The sequence below is a fragment of the Sciurus carolinensis genome, chromosome 12 (genome assembly GCF_902686445.1).
Source record: "Sciurus carolinensis chromosome 12, mSciCar1.2, whole genome shotgun sequence".
Taxonomy (NCBI): Eukaryota; Metazoa; Chordata; class Mammalia; order Rodentia; family Sciuridae; genus Sciurus; species Sciurus carolinensis.
Window position 1 is genome coordinate 96,397,559 of NC_062224.1, and position 23,722 is coordinate 96,421,280.

The window sequence follows — 23,722 nt, forward strand, 5'->3', positions numbered from 1 at the left end:
TAATAATATTATAAATTAATTATTTTCAGTTGTTTTGAGAAAATTAAATTTGAAGAGGTGTGGTAGACTCGGAAGCAAAAATATTTGAGACTATAAATGTGTATTTGAGAATACAAAGCCCTGAATTAAAATTAAATTTGTTTAGATAGATAAGAAAAAAAGATTAGCAAATATTGATACATGAGTCATCATTTTATGTGAATGTAAACCTTTGTTTCTTCTCATGATAATGGTGGGTTTCTATTTTTCTGTTTGGTAAGTCTTTCCTTATAATACTGAAAGATTAATTTAATAATTACAGAATGTATTGCCTTATAACTTTGACATAATAAACTTTATTTTAATAAGAATGTTGTATTAAAACGTATATGGCATGAACTCGCTGTAATTTAACTGTGTTTGCAAAGGTTGGTTCACTACTTTAATGACCTCACTTGGATTAACTGACAAATGTTCAGTGATAGTCATAGAAAAAACACCTGGTATCAGCTGAGTACACTTTTAGTTGGTGATACCATATGTGTGAAATATGTAAATGTGGAGGCAGCATTCTCATAAGACAAAGTTAAATAAATATGTAATATTTCAGTGGTGAAATGCTAGCAAAATAAAACAGGAAAAGTTAGATAAAGAGAAAGGGTGGCTTTTCAACTGGATAATCAAAGAAAACATCTCTAAAGAACAATTTAACAGAAACCTATGAAGAATAGGAAAGGATATTACAAGGATAGACACCAACATGTGCAAATGGGCATACTTGATATACAGAGAAAACCAAGAGAGTAGACCACATGGAGCTGTTGAGTCTTGAACAATGGTGGCAGTGGACCAGACAATGAGGGTTGGATTACAGCAGACTATAACCTCTCATATGCAATTCAGGATAAGAAACCACACAGAATCAGTCAATGCCATTGCTGAATTTCCCCCCAAGAGCTTGCAATTAATCTCTCATACATGGGCAATTTAATAAGAAATGTTTTCAAAACAACACCATATAAAATTTTTAAAGGTATATAAATGAGAAAGTTTGTAAAGACAACCACCACATTACAGTTTACCCCAGGGCTCAGTAAATTAAGTGAACCAGCTCAGGCTTCTGTCCTTTAATTTGGAGTTGTATTTCCAAATGGGTATTTGGCTTTATTACTTGCAAGGCTAATAAATATTGTATACATTTGTCATTGAAACAACACAGGGAACTCTAGATTTGCTTCACAGATCTGATTTTCTCCCAGGATTTTCTCTTTTTTCTTTTCCCAGGATTTGCTCCCTCTGAAATTGGTGGAATCCTTCATTTAGAGATAAAAATCAATGAAACAGTGCTTATGAAGGGAAGGAGGAAATGGGGATGTGTAGGTGAAAGGTCACAAGGAAGCAGATATGTAGAATGAACAAGTCTAGAAATACAATGAACAGCATGAGTATTATAGTTAATGAATTGCATGCTATTTAGAATTCCTGCTAAGTAGATTTTAGCTTGCCACAGAAAAATTGCTCAAATACATCATGTGAGATGATGGACATGTTAATTTGCTTCATTATAATAACCATTTTATTCCCTCTATGTATCTCATAACATCATGTTGTACACATTAAATACACATAATTTATTTTTTAAAAAATCACATCGTAAATGAAAAATGTGTAAATATCGAATTCTGAAGTAAAATATTTTTAAGTCACAATTTTGACTTAAAACAGATAAGTCACCATTAATAGTTTGATCAAATGCTTTTCCCATAGTATTAAGCAACAAGGGAAAATTGCCTTTAAAAAAAAATAAAACAATATCAAGACACCATCAACAACTAGTCCAGTTTGTGTCACTGTGTGGGTAAGTGAATGAAAAAAATGAACAGAATTTTGATAGAACAAGAACACTAATTTAGGAGCATAGTACATTCTAGAATATGAAACAACTATGAGAGTGCCCTTGTTTACAAGTAGATGGGATTATGAAATAAGATTCATTTATTTATATGAGGTAAAAAGAGGTTATAATTCAAGAATTTTCACTAACACAGTAATAGTACTTTTTCCCAGGCTTTTATGTTTATTAGTTTGATTTAAGTGGTTATTGATTTTTTTCAAAATTAATATATGATTCCATCATATATTGTTTGAATGCACATAAACATAAGAACATTAAATATTTCACTAAATTAAATCGAACACAAATTTTATTAAAGTGAATTAAATATCCCAATGAAACACTGTAGCAAAAACACATAAAAATTATTTCCTTAAGGTGTTTAGACTTTACATATATTTAAAGATTTGCAGATTTTCTTAGAGACAGTGTTCTTTTTCATAAAATGATTGAATTTTAATTTTTTTCTCTTATTTACTTATAGACAGTGGAAAGCTCTCAAAATATAGCATTCACACATGTGCACACACACGTTTTAAATAAAGCAGAGCACTTTGCATAATTTGTTTTCATTTAATTTTTCTTTCAAAAATAAGAAAAAATGCTTGAGCACTATTTTTGAAAATTTAGTAGTTTGTAGGAGTCGCAGGTTTGTGTTATCACTCATTTTATTTCAGGGCATATATTGTTTATCTGGCAGCTTTATTTGTGACAGTCATTTATTAAATGACCAGTTGATGACACAAAGATATCAATAGAATCAAAATATTACTATGAAGCTGGACATGGTGTGGCACACCTATCATTCCAACAGCTTGGGAGGCTGAGGCAGGAGGATGGCAAGTTCCAGGTCAGCCTCAGCAACTTAGTGGGGCCCTAAGCAACTTAGCAAGACCCTGTTTCAAAATAAAAAAATAAAAGGGATGGGAATGGAACTCAGTGGTGAAGGGTCCCTAGGTTTAATCCCCAGTACCCCAGTATCAAAAAATATATATATGTATATATTACTATGAGTGTTTTATGCAAACATTTAAAATAATAAACTCCAACTAAAATTATTACTACATGATTTGTATTATTCAAATAATTTTTATAGGTATTAAAATAAAGATGAACTATGTGGTAAACTATAGATTTAGGGGATGACAAAATTGTATTTTCAGCTTTAATAATATTATTATTTGTTCTCATTAGCTAAGTTACATTTTGGTAATATATTTTCATAAGTAAAATTAAAATAAATTAAGGATTCTAGCAATACTAATATAATAGGTATTTTAACAGTTTTATTAATATTAGCTTATAAACTCCATAAAATTGTTATGTAATTCAAGTAGAATAACATGCAAGAAAGCATTTTCTGAATTGGATACCAATTTTAAACAATGTGGCAAAGAATTCAGTGTGAATTGATATCCAGAACCAGAATGATCCATGGTCATTTATCATCACACCTTGTCAAAGGCCATTTATATGACTTGTATTGCTGGGAGTGACACACACTTAGAATGTGGTCGTTACAGAATGCAGGTGCTTTGGTAATAGAGACTAAACTGTGAGTTTTTTTTGGAGAAAATTCCCACTTTTGCTATGTGTGGCATTTACATTACATTTACATTTTTGCTTAAAAAATTTCAATTATTCACAAGTATTTTCTTATTTCATGCTCATGGAACTTTTCCAAGGTAGGTAAGGAAAGTATAGTGTGATGGGTCAAGGACAACAATAGCAAATTTCTCCCATATATTTCCATGATTAAGCTACATGTAGAGCTAACCAATGTGAAATAATTTTAAAGAGGTCCAAGAACTTGGAAAGTATCCTTGTTGGCAACATTTCTCCCTGTCATATCAAATATGAGGAGAAGCATTATTTTTTTTTATGTTTCAAAATATATTTTTATTCAATATTTTGCCAATGCATTTATTCTTTGACTCCCAAACTGTCAATATAACATAGAAAATTTTATTTTTTTAATTTTTTATTGTTTTTTCTACTTAGTTATACATGACAGCTGAATACACTTTGATTCATTGTACCCAAATGGAGTACAACTTTTCATTTCTCTGGTTGTACACGATGTAGAGTCACACCATTTGTGTAATTATACATGTACATAGGGTAATGATTTGTCTCATTCCACCATCTTTCCATCCCCCTGCCCCCTCTCCTATCCCCATTTCCCTCTATACAATCCAGCATTCCTCCATTCTTCCCTTACCTCCTCCCACCCCATTAAGTATCAGTATCCACTTATCAGAGAAAACATTAGACCTTTGGTTTTTGGGGATTGGCTTATTTCACTTAGCATGATATTCTCCAACACCATCCATTTACCTGCAAATACCATAATTTTATTCTTCTTTATGACTGAGTAATATTCCACTGTGTATATAGGCCACAGTTTCTTTATCCATTCATCTATTGAAGGACATCTAGGTTGGTTCCAAAATCTAGCTGTAGTGAATTGGGCTGCTATTAACATTGATAAGACTCCATCACTGAAATATGCTGATTTTAAGTCCTTTGGGTATAAACCAAGGAGGGGGATAGCTGGGTCAAATGGTGGGTCCATTCCAAGTTTTTAAAGGAATCTCCATACTGCTTTCCAGAGTGGCTGCACTTTGAAAAAATTGACAAAACAAAAAGTTGATTCTTTGAAAACATAGACAAAATTGATGATAAACCCTTAGCCACAATAACAAAGAGCAAAGAGAAAACTCAAATTATTAAAATTTGTGATGAAAAAGGAAATATCACAGCAGACACTGTTGAAATACAAAACATAATTAGAAGCTATTTTGAAAATTTATACATCAACAAATTTCTAGAGATGTGTGATCCTCCCAAACTGAACCATGAGGACATACACAGTTTAAACAGATCAATTTCAAGCAAATGAAATAGAAGAAGCCATCAAAGCCTACCTACCAAGAAAAGCCTGGGACTAGACAGATTCTCAGCTGAGGAGAAATATTTTGATGTAGTCAAGTCTAAGAATTTCTGTCTATAGAAATACAGTATTAAAGAAGTTAATGGTGTTCTAGAAAAAGGGAAATCAAACATATCCTAAGCTTTGAGAACTTGTTTTCAAGATTGAAGTAAGTAACGAGATAATAAATGATTTAATTTGAATCTTCTGGTCATTAAACTGTAGATCTCATTATATGCCAATCCCCCAAACCCAGGATCCACAAAGCATTTACATAACATTGAAGAAATCTTTAAGTTGTAACATTCATTATCCTAAATGACTTTTTAAAAAAACGTGAGATCCCCAAAGATTTCTCCTTCTGAAATTTATTGACAAAATTGAATTTGGGGACCAGGAATATCAGGGATATTCTCTATTTAATATTTGTACATCAAGGTCTTGCCAAGTTGAGTGCCTCACCTGAAATGCCGCCCTGCGTTTCTTGGTAGAACATTATACCCAAGACTGGAGACTTTTTCCAAACCACAGGTTTTATGTCTTGTCTTCTGTAGCACACTGACTATCTATTGTAATGTATCTGTTGTTTCAGTCATGTTGGAATTTCATTTTACCCGTATTCATAGCACATAAACAACTACATATCGAAAGCTTGCTTGCTGTCCCAGAAAGATGTAAGGTACTGATACCGGAAATTCAAAGTACTTTTAAAGAAATGCATGGGCCCTATGCATATCTTGCCCTCAATAAGGGATTTCATTTTGTATAAAATGTTACGTTTATCACAAATGTTCAATGTGCTCCCTACCTATCTTTTTTCATAATTCTTGTTTAGTTTGCATTTATAAGTGCTTTGACATCTCTTCTTGGGTTATTCAGACCAAGAGGTCTAAATGCATCAACCTCTTTTATAAAATGTTAAACAAAGATTCAATAGAACTACTTCAACATATAACACTCATGGTGTCCCAAAGGTTTAATTTATCAATGTTACTATGATTTGTTTTGACATCTTAAAACAAGAAAAATCTCCTTATATCCTATTAGGTATTTTACATATACTTAGGATAAACTTTACATTTTTTAAGTGATGTTTTCTTCATTGTGGCATTTTAATCTGAAAATTCAGACTATATCCATAGATTTTGAAGAGACAACAGTCTTTACAGAAACAGATGGCCCGCATCATTAAATTATATTCTATGTTAAGCTAATTTATAATTGAATACAATTTAAGGAAGTTCCCCAAATAATTGAATTATTTGTCAGTAAGTGATAATGATCAATTTATTTGTCTAATGAAATGGATTATATACCTGTTTTTAACACTCTGAATTGACATTTAGGAATCAATTTCCTCTTTATAATGGCTGCAAGATTTTTAAGTTCATTTGTGTTTAGGAGTTGAAAACCAGACAGAGCATTCCACTATAATGCCTTGATAATGCTACACAATTACCCACACACCTAGAAAGTGATCACTGTTATAGAATATTATCTATAGAAATTATGTCAGACTCATTTTCTCTCATAGGGAAAGTCTTTTATTTCTCTTTCACAGAAAACTGTTCCATGTAGATACTTAAACTGTTTGCTGAGAGTAATGGAACCTTCTAAAGAACTACTTGAAGTAGACTTCTTTAAATAAAGTTCTTCAAATCACACTTTATGAATATTTTTACAAATTTGAATTAAATGTAATTACCTAATTTTTTAAGCAATTCACTAAGAAGGACATTGACAAGTGATGGAAGAGAATATTGCTAATTCAAATGAAGATAAGATGCAAGAAAAATAATTTGCAACTCTCATGAGACTGAGCATAGAGTATTTTTGACCACAACAGAAATCAATAGTTTTCCATATTACATTTTTAGCTACTTTTGCTGCAGTAGTAGTACAGTTTACAGCTTGTTTTTTCTTCCTTTTTAAAAAATCTTTGAGCCACCGTGATCTCATGGCTATAATTTCAATGAAAAATTATAAAAACTGTGTTTGGAGACAGAATAAGCAAGGAGTTCAAGTTCATCATTCACTGTAAATCTAGTTGCTTCCCTAAATGTAACCTTAAATATTAAGAATATGCTTAAGAAAATGCTATTTTATTTGTTTATATCACAGGTATACACATATATGAGCAATGTATGTTTTCATATACATGCAATTATTATTTATATTTTTCATACTAATTAATTGACCATATAACAGAAGATATGTTTGTTATGTTTGTGTGTGTTTGCTTATTTTTGTTCCTTTTCTTAATCTATAGTACCAAGAATTTTCTCTCATAGAGAAGATCTTTATTTCTCTTTCACAGAAAACTGTTTGTAGATACTTAAACTGAGTTTGCTTGGAATGGTGAAACCATCTTGAAAACTAAATAGACTTCTTTGGATAAAGTTCTTTAATCCACACTGTATGAATTTTTTTTTAAATTTGAATTAAATATAATTACCTCATATTGTAATTACCAGTTATATTGTGGCTGTTCAACAAAATTTTTTGATTATTGTCTCCTGAATTAGATTTTTATTTTCTTGATAACGTATCTTGAACTTCTTAAATATCAGCACCTACTAATGCATGTGCTATTTTCAGATTTATTTGGGAATACATGATTTTAAACCATAATTTATGCTACTTTTTAAAAGATTATTATGATGCCAGGATCCTGACATCATATAGGAATTGAAGACTGGTATAAACCCAGGTTTATTTTGTTTCATTATAATACTCATATTCTGGTGAGTGCGTAGATATCAAACAAATAAAGAAATAGGAAAATAACTTTAGACAGGATAAATTCTACAAAAGAAATAAACTTATTTTTTTGGCACAGGCCCTGGGGGTGAACCAATTACTTTCAAATGGATTATTAGGGAAAGCACCTGCAGAAAAGTGATATTTGAGTTTAGACACATCAAATGAGAAAATTCAGGAAGCAAAAGAAGTGTGGAAGGAGGAAGAGGAGATAAAGAAAAAGAAGAAAAAGAAGTGCAAAGAGCTTGAATTAAAAATTATTTCAGAGTAAAAAAGGTAGTTGAGAGAAGAGTGATAGCTTTGAAGGGAATCAGTTATAATTCTGCTCGTGTGGAGTTTTGTAAACATTTTATGTGACTTGATTAGTATAGTAAATTCACTAGAAAACACAAAATTGCTAGCACCAAGATTGTCTCCCTAGTGGGCATGCACTCTCTCTCAAACACATACATAAGCGCTCGCGCGCGCACACACATACAAACACACACACACACACACACTTGTAATTATTTACTTCCTGTATGTAGTTTGAAATGTCAGAGGGCCAGAATTGAGATAAGGAGGAGAGTTATACATTGGTCATTTAGAAACTCCTTGATAACTGAGTTTTAAGTACATAAATGATGGTGCAATGAACATTCATGCATATATATATTTCTGCAAATAATATGTTATTTCTTCAGAATAGATTCATGGAAGTAGAGGGTTGGGTCCAAAAGTCCTGTTCTTTTTGAACTTAAAATATTTTTCTCCTTTTATTGTTATTTTGTGAGTAAAAATACTTTTAATTTAAAAAATTTTAATTTTGCACATTTATTTGAATACTTGGTTTGGCAAAGTGCTTATATCTTCAATAGGATAAATCTTGTCGTAAGCAGAAAATTAATTCTTTGTTGGAGAATAAATTGTAAAATTCAAAACATTATGATCACGACATTTTCTATATATTTAAATATATAGAAATACATATCTGACCTAATTTATTTATTTTTGGGTTAAGATAAAAAATCTAAGGAGATGAATATTAAGTCATGAACATATATATCCATAAGGTATGAAATTTAATCAGTAGAATCTCTGAAATTAGTAATCATGATTCTTCTGATGCATGTGAAGTACAATCAAAAGAACAAATCTTGCCTTTAATCTTCCCTACTACATAAATAACAGCATGAAATGAGTACACTGGGAACTCAGACATCACTAACATGACCCTCAAATGACTATACAGACTTCACAGAGAGAGTTTTATTCTAATTACTTTTTCAATGAGCAACATTATTAGAAAAGCATTGCCATTAATATTTCACCTTGAAGATCAAACAGAAATTGTATTCACATAACACTTTCCCATAAGTGTTTGTAGTTACATGACATCCATTATTTTTGTTTTCTGAATAAGCAGATTTGCTGCCATTAGCTTGCTATAGCTCTAAATGTATTTCAATACAGTACATAGAAACAGGAAATAAGATTCCTGGAACTTAGCCACAGTTTGATTTGGGCTCTTGTTGGAAGTAACATTAATTCGAAAGAATAGATTGATGGTTGGTTTGGGGAAAATATTATATAGAGAAAAGTATTTGGATAGTAATGCAGCATTAAACTTTGCTGATAGTGTCCACTGAAAATTAAACTGTAGAGAAACATGCAAAATTTATTACTTAATTACAGCAATTTTGCTCAATTCCTACACTGTTTTCAAATTATTTGGAGCATTTTAGTTATTCTCTCTGTTTTAGCAAGTAAATTGAACGTACATTTCATAAGTGAAATTATGTATGTTAAAATCCACTTCAAATTTTCTCATGTAATATGCTACAGGTCATGTGGTAGCTCCAGTGTACCTATACAAATATTCTCAGAAAGTAATCTGAGACCTTAGGGGAATTTGTAAAACTATACATTAATTTTATTCAATTTTTTAATTAAAATGTTTGAAAAATGATTTCATATAGCAGCAGCTTATATCCTATAAGCATAATCTTCATTGTATCCATTTTGATTAACATATACAATGGCAAGCAAACTAGTAGTCTTCCAAATGTGTACATATTGTGATCTCTGGAAACTTGAAAATTATATTATACTACATGCAAAGTAAATTAAGGTAGCAGATGGCATTATATACTGTTCAGCTGACATTACAATAGAGAACTCATTCTTGACTTTCTTTTGTTTCTGAAGTAATAACAATGACCATGAAGTATGGAAGATGGAGCAGAAGAGCGAGTGTCAGAATGATGCAAGTTCTGTGAGGAAAACTGCCAACACTTCAGTGTTGGTCAGTCAGACCCATTATACACTTCTGATTTTCATAAGTGTAGGATGAAAATTTTGTGTTATTTAGGGCCCCCAAGTGACTGGTGGTAATTCATTACAGCAGCAATAAGGAGCTAATATAGACCTCAAAATAATTAATGACTAATTTTCAGGGGGTAAATTTCTTATTTCTCAATATTGGTAATGCATGAGAAGGTAATTGATACAGCACCACTTCATTAGATATCTTAAAGGGCAAGTAAAAATTCCTGAGGGGAAAATGCAATGAATAATCCCCAAAGGTCATGAATTCAACCTTAATATAGCACTAATTTTCTTGCAACCAGATTATCAAAACTAATATGTGATTTTAATAATACAGCATCTTATGTGTAAATGTTTCTCAAAACTGAGAGGAAAAACTGTGATTATTTATTTATTGAAGAGAAAACTCATCATAAAACACATTAGCTATTTCAAAATGAAGATCCATAAATCCTAGATAAATTCAAGATCTTATATAGAAAAAATACTGTCAATTTTTAGCACATATATGAAATAGGTTTTCTCATAAATATATACTGACCCTTCTCTGAGAAGCTTTTCTTTATGTTTTAAAGTTAATCCTGATTTTGAGGTAGCATATTTGACCCTTTGTACTATACAAAGTAAGTGGTCTTAGAGAAATTGTGCTATTTTTATATTAGAATGATAAAAGAAGGGCAGAAATGTACATTTTTCTTATTTCCTCTTCACAGTTCAGAAGTTTAGGACTATGGTTACAGCAAATATTTTTCCACAAAATATTTTTATTCATAGAAGTAGACTCTATATACCACTAACTTAATTATGTCTACCTGAATAAAAAGCTGGATTCCTTTATTGAATATTTTTTCAAAGATAAAGAAGAAATATAAACAGATTGAACAAATGACCTACAAAATTTTGAAATGATCCAAATATAGACCAGTAATAAAGACTTCTATGTTTAACTAAGATCAGTGATTTAACACTGTAATAATTTCTCAAGTGCCTTTGAATCCCAGGCAAGTCAATTAGTGATTGGTCTGTATTTCTTACAGGGTCACTTTGATGATCCAAGACACAGAGTATATATATATATATCCAGTATATGTAAGTATATACATATATACATATACTGGATTCTATTCTGTTTTGGAAGGAATATCATCTGAGATAAAAAGACAAAATGCAGTTTTAAAAATGGCATATTTAATATTAAACTCGTGAAGCTACAAACCTTTAAAATTGTGGAAAACTGGATAACACCATATATGATCAACTGTGAATTCAATCTATATTCATCTTACATTTGTAGCCTGAGAATAATTACTACTAATTCTACTAAATCCATTTGTTTTTCATGTTAAGTGTAGAAAATAAAAAGGATAGCCTTTATGAACTTCATTTCACTTACATATAAAATAATAATTTCCAAAATCTCTTCAACATTTGCATTTAATAAGGCAAGGGAGAGGAAAGTGAGGATATTATAGGACAAAATTAAAAATTCATGTTAAAAATTCTTTTAAACAAATTTTTCTTTTGGCACTTATTTTATACAATAATTATTCTGAGTATCATGTAACTTTCCAAGGAAAAAATATTAAACATGTCCTGATGATTAAAAGGTAAAATTGTTGACCAACCATTTAAAAATAGTTTTAGAAAAGAAAAGATAAATGGTTTGACAAACCTCAAAAAAAATATATCAAAATACACATGTACTGTGATCAATTTAATGACTTCCACCTAAAGTTTGGGATGTGATTCAGTGGTGCTGTGCTTACCTAGCATACATGAGGTCCTGGGTTCAATCCTCAGTACCACAAGAAAAAGAAAAAAAAAAAAAAAACAACTTCCACATTCATGAACAGAAGGGTGTACTGCAGCATGCTAGAACCTTGGAGTGTCCATCTCCACTAAAACGTCATGACTATGATTTTGGGAGTTGATAAAAAAGATAAATACCACATTGAGAGAAGGACACAAATTGATTTCCATATCTGTTAACCTTGTTTATTCCATAAGCTGGCTTCATAATGTTTCTGTTGCTGTTGTCATGCAAAACTTATTTTAGGCTGTCAAGAATTTCCATAGAATCTCTTGGTTTAAAAGGACATAAACTAAAATTAAACTTCTATATATATAATTGATTTGGGATTGGCACAGAGGAGCCAAGTCAAGCTTGGTCAGTCACATGAATGTGTATCTATATCAAATATTATTCTTCAGTGTCATCATTATTATTCATCTATCTATGTACAACTATCTATTCCTTCTTCCCTCCCTCCACTTCCTGTCTTTCTCACCACATTCAAATCCATTCAGTACATTCTTATCTAGTGTCAGACACACTTCCAATTATTGAAACTATAGTAATAAATGTCGAATATCATTTCTTATAAGAAAAGGGATTTTAAATGTTACTGTAGATAAACATAATAGTACATTTAAAATATATGGTATGTTAGATTTGTGTTAGAATTGCAAGCAAGCAAGAGAAGAGATCAGGGGATATTGAGATGGGCAAAAAGTTTCAGTTTTACTAGAGGTAATCAGTGAAAGCTTTGTTTAGAAGTTGCAATGTATCGCTACAAAACTTAGTGACTTAAAAAGGTATTTTATTATATCTTTGCTTCTGTAAATAAGAAATTTAGGAAGGACTCCTATGGGAAGTTCTGACTTGAAATCTTTCATACAGTTGCAATCAGACAGTGGCTGAAGTAGGAATGTTTCACCTCACCTCATATCATCTGCTCTCTGTGTGGTCTCTCTGTATCTGCCTTTTGGAAGGTTTTCACAGCACAGTGGCCTTGGGATTGCTTACATAAAGGATCAATTCTTTACTATAAGTTTTCTTGAAAAGAGGCAGATATCAGAAAGTCTTTTATGACCTTATCTTGAAAATTACATTGATTTTTTTTTTTTCTGTCATAAGCAAACACACACAGATTTAAGGAGAGTAAACCTTGACCCTGATTCTTTAATGGAAGGAGTGCGAAAGTTACCCTGCAAGAACATATGTGATGTTATGGGCTATTGTCATTATTGCAGTAAGTAGTTTACCCCTGCACCTGCAAGGACTGTTTTAAGACTTCTAGTGAATGCCTGAATCTGCAAATAGTACTAAATCTAGTATTTATTCTGTTTATTTGTATACATATTATTTACAATAAAGCTTAGTTTATAAATTTGGCTCTGTAAGAAATTAACAACAAATCATTTACTAAAATAGAACACTTACTAAAACATACTATAGTGAAATTGCCAGCATCTCTACTCTTGCACTTTAGGGTCATTATTAATAATAAGAGTTACAGAAACAGAAGCAATGTGATAACTGTGATATTTGATCTGATACTGGAAAAAGCTACTAAGTACTTGACAGGCAAATAACCTATACAGTGTGGATACGCTGGGCAAAGTACTGATTCATGTCCTGAGCAGGAAAGAGCAAGGACATCACAAGTTTTCTTCGTGCTACTCAGGAAGGCATATAGTTTAAAACTTATGAATTGTTTACTTTTGGAATTTTTGATGTAGTATTTTCAGACTGTAACTGACCATGAATAACTTAAACCACAGTTAGTCATAAAGTTGGAAGATTTTATTTACTGGGATTATTTCTACAAAATTGAAGTAATTTTTTTCTGATTAAAAATATTTTATTTCTCTCTCAACTTTCAGAGATTCTGGGATGAATGCTTCACTGACATCTCCCTCAATCTAAATAGTAAGATATTCTACCTAAATAATCTTGAATTGATAGAGGAGTACTCCAAAGGAGAAACTTCATTACAGTGTTTTCTGTTAATTGAAGAAGATAATTATTATCCTCTTATGTCAGAGGTTTTTTTCTTCCCTCCATTGTAATAGCATTTCAGCTCTACATATGCTAAAGTTTCATTCCCCATATAGAATAATTTTCCTAATCTTTTTCAAGATAGAAGCAACCACATGACTTCTGGCCAAAGTCTTTTGAGAGAAATAGGCCTTGAAGCAATTTGACATACACACTTACAGTGTTTCCCTCCATTCTGCTTGTTGGGAAAGTTGAAAAAGGTCTTATGGGTCCACAAGCAGAAGCCACTTGTTAAAAATGTAAAAAGCACTGAACAACCCTAGAATGCCCTATTCCGATTGTAATATAAGAAATAAGGCAACCTCTTTTCCCCTATAATGAGGGATCTTTTTGTTGGAGTGACAAAGTCATTCACTTAATATGCAATGAACACATGATTAGAAATTTTCCTTTATTACTCTTAATTTTCCTAAGACTCTTAAATTAGAATACCTTCACTGAGTAACAAACTAAATCATGATGGCATAGGATTCTAACCCATATTAACAAAAGTATCCATGAGTATATATTTATAATAAATATGTCAGAACCCTGCTATAAATACATGACTAAAACAACATGGATGAATGTGAGAGAAGCAGCTAATTTTTCCTTCCAGTGGAATTTTAATCTGATGTATAAGAAACAATGAAGATAGACAATCACCTTTAATGTCGCAGCTTCAATGATTGCAGGCAAGAACAATGAATGAGGTAATAAAAAATAACTAAAAAATAAAATGATAAATATGATGGAAAACAATGAGGTAAAGGATATTTTCATAGTCTCAAAATATTTTCTCAGACAATGTTTATTTGTATAAAAGGAACAGTACTAATTAGAGTGAAGAAAACTTGCAGATGCCATCTCCCTCAAGTGATCAATGTGTCAAAATTAGGAATTATATATATCTGGATCACATACACCCTGATGTAATGAACTGAGAAGAAAACAACATAATTTCAGTGACCAAAACTGCAAACTCTCTTTTTAATCATGTGAAATTGAAACAGACTAAAATTAATGGCCCCTCTAAAATTGAAGGCTACTTCCTCATCCTGAAATTGAAGGCCAAAGAGTTGTACCCTCGCCCTGACAGACAAGAAAGATAAGAGTGGAGATTGCTCCCTGTCCCAGCCTGTAGCCTGTCTAGCACAGGCTACCTAAATATGCTTGTGCATATATGAATTTCCTGCCTTTTACTCTATTTTCCATCTCTTCTCTTTTAAAAGTTTTCCTTACCTCAGCCTCCAAAAAATAAAATTTTGGAAACAAAAATTTCTTCTATCTTCCTTCAAAGTTGGTTTGAAAATGACCAATTTTCTGAATATTTGTACAGCAATAAGCTGTGGAGCTTAGGCCCTTCCCCCAGGTGGTAATAGTGCCTCCCATAACAAAGACAGGAAAACCTAATAAAGAAACCATTTACCAAAAAAAAAAAAAAAAAAAAGGTTAGTTCTCTTCAAAATTGTCAAAAAGAAATGACAAAAGTGTCACAGAGTGGAGACTGAAAAAATATGAAAACTAAATGACACCCCCCCACACACAAAAAAAAGATGTTAGCCAGAAAACTGGGAAAATTCAGATGTTTTATATTGTATTAATGTTATTTTCCTAGCTTCTTTAATTGTGATATGGTTATGTAAAGTGATAACAGTAGAGATTGGCTAAAGGGCATGGAAATCACTGATGATTCAATTTTGGGAGTTGAGGTAAACCTAAAATTATTTCAAAATAATGAGAAAAAAGAAAAAGAAAAGAAGAACAAAGGAGACTGCACTATTATATATAAAGTATTCCCCAAGATTTGCCTTAGCATTTCATTCAACTTGATTAAACTTTACTCAGGATTCTTCCTTTTTCTAACCATGCATCTGTATTTCCCTTTTCTAGTACATTTTACTTGAGAAAACTTTTCATTGTAATTTCTTGCTTTTTTCTTTTGATATAAATCTTCTCCCAGCCTCATACCAGTTATTTGACTTGAAAAATCTTTTCTAAGGACCTGGGATATGATCATCAAAGTAGGTAGTTCCCCTTTCCCCACTCTCAGTGGTGGGGTAGGAACAGAACTTCCGGAAGGGACAGTTAAGTAATAAGCACAATAGCCTTAATAACATTAAGTAACTTCCTGTTAATGTTCTCCAGTATTTTTCACTAGCTTATTTCAGGGAGTTATATTTTCCCCCATTGTAATAATCTTTAATAAAATCATCCTTCCTTGTTCAACTTCTCATTGTAACTATACTTTCACAGTCTTCAAATTTGCTACTAAGCCTCTTTTTATTGAACCGTGATTTCATATAATTTCAAGATCTTGAGAGATAGTAGTTATTTAGTAAGCAGATCAATAAACATAGTTGTCCAATGCTATCTGTAAGGAATTGGTTCCCAGAACTCCCATGGGTTCCAAAATCTGTGGCTCTGAGTCCTTCATAGTAAATGGCATAGTATTTCCATATGCCCTAAGTACATCCTGCATATACTTTAAATCATCTCCAAATTACTTACAGTAACTAATATAATATAAATGCTATGTAAATAGTGTTATACTGTATTGCTTAAGGAATGACAAAAAATAAAGTTTGTACATTTTCAATACAGATGCAATTGTTTTTCAAATCTTTTTGATTCACAGTTGGATCTGAAGATGCAAAAGCCAGGATTATGAAGGGTCAACTATAATACCTTATTCTAAAATTAAAACCTGATAAAATAGAATGTTTAATTTACTTTGTTCTTGCATTGGGATCATTGCTGTGGAAGAGAGCAGATTCCTAAGGATTTAATCATGCTTCCATTCACACAAATCACCCAAATATATTTGAATTTTGGATCACTCATTTCAGATATTTCCCTATACATTGTTGTGTGGTAGAGCATAGAAAATATAGACCCTGAAATCATGCTTCATCATCATTATCAACTGGGGAATGCTATTTACTATTTTAAAACTCAGTTTCTTCATTTGTAAAAGGAAATAATACTATGTTATGAAATTATTTAAGTATTAAATTATTTAAGTAAATAAATTCTAACTGTGGATTAAACATTTCAATTAATGATTCTCTTCTTGACTGTCCATTAAAAGACCTTCAGTAAATTTAGTAAATACCCTTTAATAACTGCTATTTCCACTAAAAATCTGTATTTCTTTTTTTTTAATTTATTTTTGTATTTACCTCAGGACATTAGATTGGAACTTTGAAATTTTTGAAAAAAAATCAGTGAATGAATATATTTTCACCATGCCATGGAAATAAATCTGGAAAATGATACAGTTATGAAACTTTTAGGAAAAATAATACAGTAGTGAAACAGTATCTTCACTATTCACACAAAATTCTCAAGTATATTTGGATTTTAGGTCACTCATTACAGATAGTTTCCTACACATTATGTAGGAATGAGTATTTCCATGCAATAGTCTTATAGTCTTATTAAGCTCTTTCTAAGTTGATTCTAGCAGTAGTAAGTGATAAAGTTTATTTGTGATGGACTTTAATTTGAATTAACTGACGCCTCACACAATGGCATGACTTCTTAGGGTGATGGTATGTCATGTGGAACATATTGGTTCCCTTAGATGTTTATGGTTTTTAGAAATAAGAAAGATGGTATTAATACAAATAAATATGAGCAAATAATATAAATGAGCTTGTGTTTGGGATTGAGGAATGCCTCTGTATTTCTAAGAGACCATTGCATGTCCTACATTAATTTCATTAAATTATTTACTTACAGAATTTGTGTGTAGTCAGACAGTGGGTATATGAGGAAAATAAACCATCTTAGGAATAGAAACCATCTATTCCTAAGAATATATTTCTGAAAATTTCTTTGCTTTAGAAAATACAGCACATGAAACCCAAAAGTTCAGCACTGGAAGGAGCATTTTCATGTGTTCATGCATTAGTGTCACCCATGGGTGTTAGTGCAGAATATTGTTGGAATATTTGCTTAAATCTGAACAAAGTCTAAATGTTTATATTCTTACCACAACTGTAGCGTACAAAAACTTCAAAAAATATTTTCAAAAAAACTAAAAGTGAAATACAGAAAACAAAAGTTTGACTTAATGAGAAGGTGGTTCTGATTGGGTCAGGGAAGGATGGCATCTGGCCCATGCTGCATGAGATCCTGAGGGCAAAAGTATGTACATAGCCTTCCAGTCACCCTTCACTTCCTACTTTTCAGATTGGCTCTTGATGATGAAATAAACTTCATTCTAGAGTAGTCTTCTTTCTCCCTTGATCTGACCACTATTCAAATGATGAGGAAATATTATTCCATCAATTTACAACGTTAACACTCTCTTTCAAAACTTCATTTTTGTGTTTGTGTTAGACTCCTCATTTCTTTACAGATAAATGACCCCAGAAATTATCTGTATAAGTTGATTGAAATAGCAGTATAATAAAACAAGAATATCTTGAAATAAACCCATATCGAGATGTATAAGCTTAGAGCAGTCATTTTTCCATGATTTAACTTTTAATATTCTGTGCTCTTACTTTATTATTGGTAATATTTTATTTTTTGAACTTAATATAAGTATCATATTTGAGTACTGCTGTCTATGAAAATAAAATTGGGTAAATCAACACATTGAGAAAATAATGTTTGCCTTCCAAATTGATTGTATTCTTATATGCAATGTCAACTTAGAGATCTTTCAGTCATGTCCAATAAAACTCTCTGTGATGCTGGAATTACACTGTGTCTGCCTTGTTCAATAAGACATCACTACTGACATGAGTCTACTTGAAATTTCTATAGCACAGGTTGAAAACTTATTTTTCACTTAAATTTTACTAATTTAAAATTAAACAGCTGCATATGACTGGGTACCTCAATATCGCACAATATTGTACAGAATAGAAAAAACATTCCTAAGGGTTTTCCTATAATTCCCCACATTTGAAATTATGCCAGTTTTATATCTGTTATGGTTTGGGTGTGAGCTTACCCAAAAGTTCCTGTTTGTGCAAAATATTTAGAGGTAAAATGATTATATTATGAGATACATAACCTAATCAGTTCACCTTAGTATGAATGGACTCACTGGGTGGTTACGAAAGGCATATGCAGAGTGTGGTAGAGGAGGTGTGTTACTGGGGCATGACCTGAAAGGCTGCATCTTCTCTGTGGTCCCTTAGTCACCCACCCCATTTCTTAACCCCCTACATGGGCTGAGCAACTTTCCTTTGCTGGGCCTTTCCCTTATAATTTTCCTGCCTCATTTAGGGCCCAGAACAATGGAATTGGCTATCTATGGACTTAAACCTCTGAAACCATGAGTCTCAAATAAACTTACCTCCTTCTAAGTTTTTCTTGTTGAGTGTTTTGGTGACAGTGATGAAAAAGCTAACCAAAACAATATTGGTACTCAAAATTGGGGTTATTGCTCTGACTAACTTGATCATGTGTTTCAGCAATCTTTGGAGCTGTTTTGTGGAAGGAATCTTGAAAAGATAAGAGGTGCAATCTGGAAAAGCTTTAGAATGTTGTAAGTGGAGCTTCATGGGTGATTCCAGTGGGAGCTCAGAAGATAAGAATGACAATAGGATTGCAGAGTATGCTCATGAGTTTTCAGAAGGAATGAAGGACTGTATCAGAAACTGATTAGGGCCATGCATATTATATTCTGCTAGGAATTTGCATTTTGCCCATTTCCTGAAACTGTGTATGAGACTGAATTTAAAAGTGACGGAACTAATTAATCTGGTGGAGAAAATTTCAAGGCACATAACATTCAGTCAGAGTCATGTATATTGCTGGCAGCTTTTAGCGAGGTTTACTGTGAGAATTAGAAGCACAAAGCAGAGGTAAAGAATTTTAAAAACTTATGGTTTGGCAAAAAATCTTTTAAAAATGCTTGTAAAGCTGGGACAAAGAAGTTGTACTCTTAAAGAGATTACAGCTCTTGAAGAGATGCTAAGTGCTTTGCATGGAGACATAGAAAAGATGCCTTAAGTGTATCTCAGGAATTTTCAAGACTAGACTAACTACAGATTCCAGTGACAGAAGAAAAAACTCTTTGAGAAGAGATCATGGCAGCACCCTGCTTGCGCAGGTAGTCCTAGGAAGTTCTTTCACCTTGCTAAGTCCTGAAGACATTCAGACTTTTGCAGTTGTGATTCTAGGGGGTCCCAGATATTGTGCAAGCTGTCAGCAGAATCTTGTACAGGTTACTGACTTTGCAGGAATGCAGAATACTCAAGAAGTCAGAGATTTCCACCAAGATTTCAAAAGAAGACCTGGGAGATCATTCAAAGTGCAGTATGGTTGGGATTTCTTCAGGCTTCTCCTACAATTCAGGATTCTATGAAGGTGAAGCTGAAACTGGAAGGAAAACAACAGGAGTTAAGAGGTTTCAGTAATATAAATTGTTTGCTGAGAAAAGCTGCAGCTGTGGAGGAGACAGGATAAAAAGGAGGCCATGTGTGCTACCACTGACAAGGCCAAAGGGCCAGGGCTGCCAAAGTCCCTTGAAAAGCGTCTATCATAGCCATGTGTCCTAGATGTTATGCATGGAATTAGGAGACCTGTTTTCCCAGTTGGGTTGTGGTTTTGCTTTGACCCCATACCTTCTTTCTATGCCCTTAGTCCTCTCTTTTGAAATAGGAATGCTTTCTCTGTGCCACTGTGTATTGGATACATGTAACTTGCTTTGGATTTTTATAAGAGTTCACAGTCAAGAGTTTAACCTCAGTCTCAGTTGAGATTTTGGACTTAGACTGGAATTTTGGGCAATGTTGGAACTGTTGAGACTGTGGGACCCTTAGAAATGGAAAAAATACATTTTTCATTGTGAGATGGACATGAACTTTTTGGGTGCCAGGGGTGGAATGTTATGGTTTGAATATGATGTATTCCCTAAAAGTTTCTGTTAATGTAGAAATATTCAGAAGCAAAATGATTAAATTATGTGAGATGTAACCTAATAAGGCCATCATAGTTTGATGCAAAGTGCTTTGCATTGAGACATCAAAAAGATGCCTTAAGTGCACCACACACAGGGTGGTAATTTTAGGCAGGTGTGGTGTGGCTGGAGGAGCTGGGTCACAGGGGGCATGCACTGAAAGAGTGTATCTTCTCTGTAGACCCTTCTACATTCCTCTACTTCCTGACCACACCATGGGCTGAACAGTTTTCTTACACTGGGCAGTTCCCCCGTAATATTCTGCCTCACCTTAGGCCCAGGGCAATGGAGTCAGTCACCTATGGACTAAGATTTCTGCAATCATGAGCCCCAAATAAACCTTTCCTCTTCTAAGTTATTCTTATTGAGTTTTTTTTCACAGTAATGAAAAAGCCAACTAACACAACATCTGTTTTTCTAATTATGACAAAACATTATGTGTCATGGTTGTGGAGCAAAATAAGTTGTCTATAGAAGCTTGACTTTTAAATGAATAAGTAAAGAATTATTAGTAGTCATACCAATTGTTTATGTTATTTGTATAAGGATACAAGATGCATTTTTCAACTTTGACCCTATTGCTTAGATATAAAATATCCCCAAAGGTCAGTATGTTTTTTCAACCGAGGTCTCCAGCCTTAAGTGCTGTTGGTAGATAGTGGAATCTTAAAGAGGTAGGGCTTAGTGAAAGGTCTTGGGTTACTGGGGACGTAACTTCAAAGAATATTATAGGACCCTGATCTTCTCTCTCTTTTATTCCTACCCTCCATATTGCACAACCTTGCCACAGGACTCAAAACAATAGGGCCAACTATCCCATGAACTGACAGCTCCAATATTGTAATCCACAATAAAATCTTTTTAATCTGATTATTTCTTGTATTTTTTATACTAATGGAAAGTTGAAAAACACAATGGGCTATTTGATTTACTTAAAGAAAATCTAAGTGACCTATTTTTGATGTCAATGTTAGTATAGGGAAACTTCCATATGATTTTACTATTATGAAGATTTTTTATGTGAAGGTTTATAACATAAATGCTGACTCAATTTGTTACTAACTTGAGTTGCTCCAGTTTTATCCTACTAAAAAGAAACTTAAACCTGTGTCTGAATAGTTATTATAAGTTAATAGCTCAAAGGACTTAAAATATATAAATTATTACATTATTTGTTCACTTTGCATTGTTTGCATTACTACACATACCCCATAAATATGTACAATTAAAATAATAAATTACAAAATAAAAAAACAAATATTTTAATTATAAATATGTATTCTATTATTTTGCAGGTTACTTTAAAATACTAATTTTAATATTGTGGAAATAAGAATCCATCTGTATAGGGAAAAATTACTGGTGGAAGAATAATAAAATGTAGGGATTGCTTTTAAATTTATGTTAAATTAAATTTCTACTTAACAACACTCTTCTTAAAATCTGTAGCTCAAGCCACAAACAGAAGAGTAGAATTATTTCAGTTCTCAATCAGAAACATACTAAAAAATTTCCCTGAAAACTAAAGTATTGCATTCTACTGCAGAATTTTTCTGCATTGCTTACATTTATGACAATATAAACAAAAGCAAAAGGTAAATGTTCTTTTTTACTGTCCCAACCTACTTTTTTAGTTTATAGTTTTTGTCACCCTTCTAGACTTTTTTTTACTGTTTAATTAAGCTATATACTTTATACATCTCAATCTATGAAATATAAAATATTATTTTACTACAACTAAGTGTTGTATATTGCAAACCCTAATACTGGCTGCTGGACTAGTGGACCCTCAGTGTCAGTTAGTTCATTACTCTGGTTTGAGTCTAAGTTTCAGGGTTTATTCAGTGTCTTAGGTTGTCAGGGGAAGTCCTCTACTTCTTGTTCTCCTTTCTGTTGGAACTGTCCAGTCTGCTGTTCCTTTTCCTTCCATTCTATGACATCATCAGATGTGTGGGCATTGCCTATGCCATGCTCCACCCTGTGAGATGTCCTAGTACTATGCTACCCGGCACAGAAGCCACTTGTCCCATGTGACTCTTGGGTTCTTGGAATGCAATTAGTTGAAAGTGAACTTTGCTGTAGGTGTAAACTGTGTACTGGATTTTAAAGTTTTTAATCTTAGATTTCAAAAACATTTTGAGCATTCTGCTCTGTGCTGAGTCAGAGACACATACATTAGTGCCACAACCAATTCTTATACACAGTGGATCAGTTTATGAAATGATGAGGTTGAATGAAGTTCAAGAAAAGTTTCCACAGTTGTCTTTATGTATTTTCTCCAATATTTTCTGTGTCAGATTTTTTCCATTGCCAAAATAGTACAGGATTCAAAAAAATACACAATGCATTCATACATACATACGTGTAAAATTTTTTCTTCTAAGTTTCACTATATGTGCTTTACTCAGTGTGATAATGATCATGCTACATGAATAGGGAAAGTGTAATAGAAAATAATAGGTACCTTTTCAACAGAACTAAGGAAGTGAGCTTAAACAGAAGTGGGTACAGAGGGAAGAAAAATATGGAATGTGTATTAAAGCATCATTTTGGTAAAATAAAAATAGCAAACACCATAGGGAAAACTACAAATCACAAATTTTTACATAAATTTTTTTTATTTCCAAAATGATATAATTTTATGCACATTCATATGCAATTGACTTTTTTTTTTAATTTACTGCAATGTCATGTACTGCTGATATCTTTCTAAAGTGAATTACTATAAAACCATGTCAATTTTGTAACGGTCATTTTTATTCTATGCTGTATAAGTAGCATTGCATATGTTAACATTATTTTGGGGGGAATACATTATTTTCATTTGTATTACAATCAATAAATTTTTGTGAAAATAGTATTCTATATATTTTTGAGTAGACAAGAAAACATTGTAATCAGTTGCACTGAACACTATGAATTTGGATATAATGGGACTGGAAAGTTGATTCCAATTTTTCCTTTCTTGAACTGGTCTACATTTGCAGTCTTCATCTGTCTTACTAGGTTGATAAAAGTACATGTTAACTGCTTTGAGATTCCTGCAACTGCTGCCACCTTTTGGAAATCTTAGCCAACCACAGATCCCAAATATCACCTATCAAT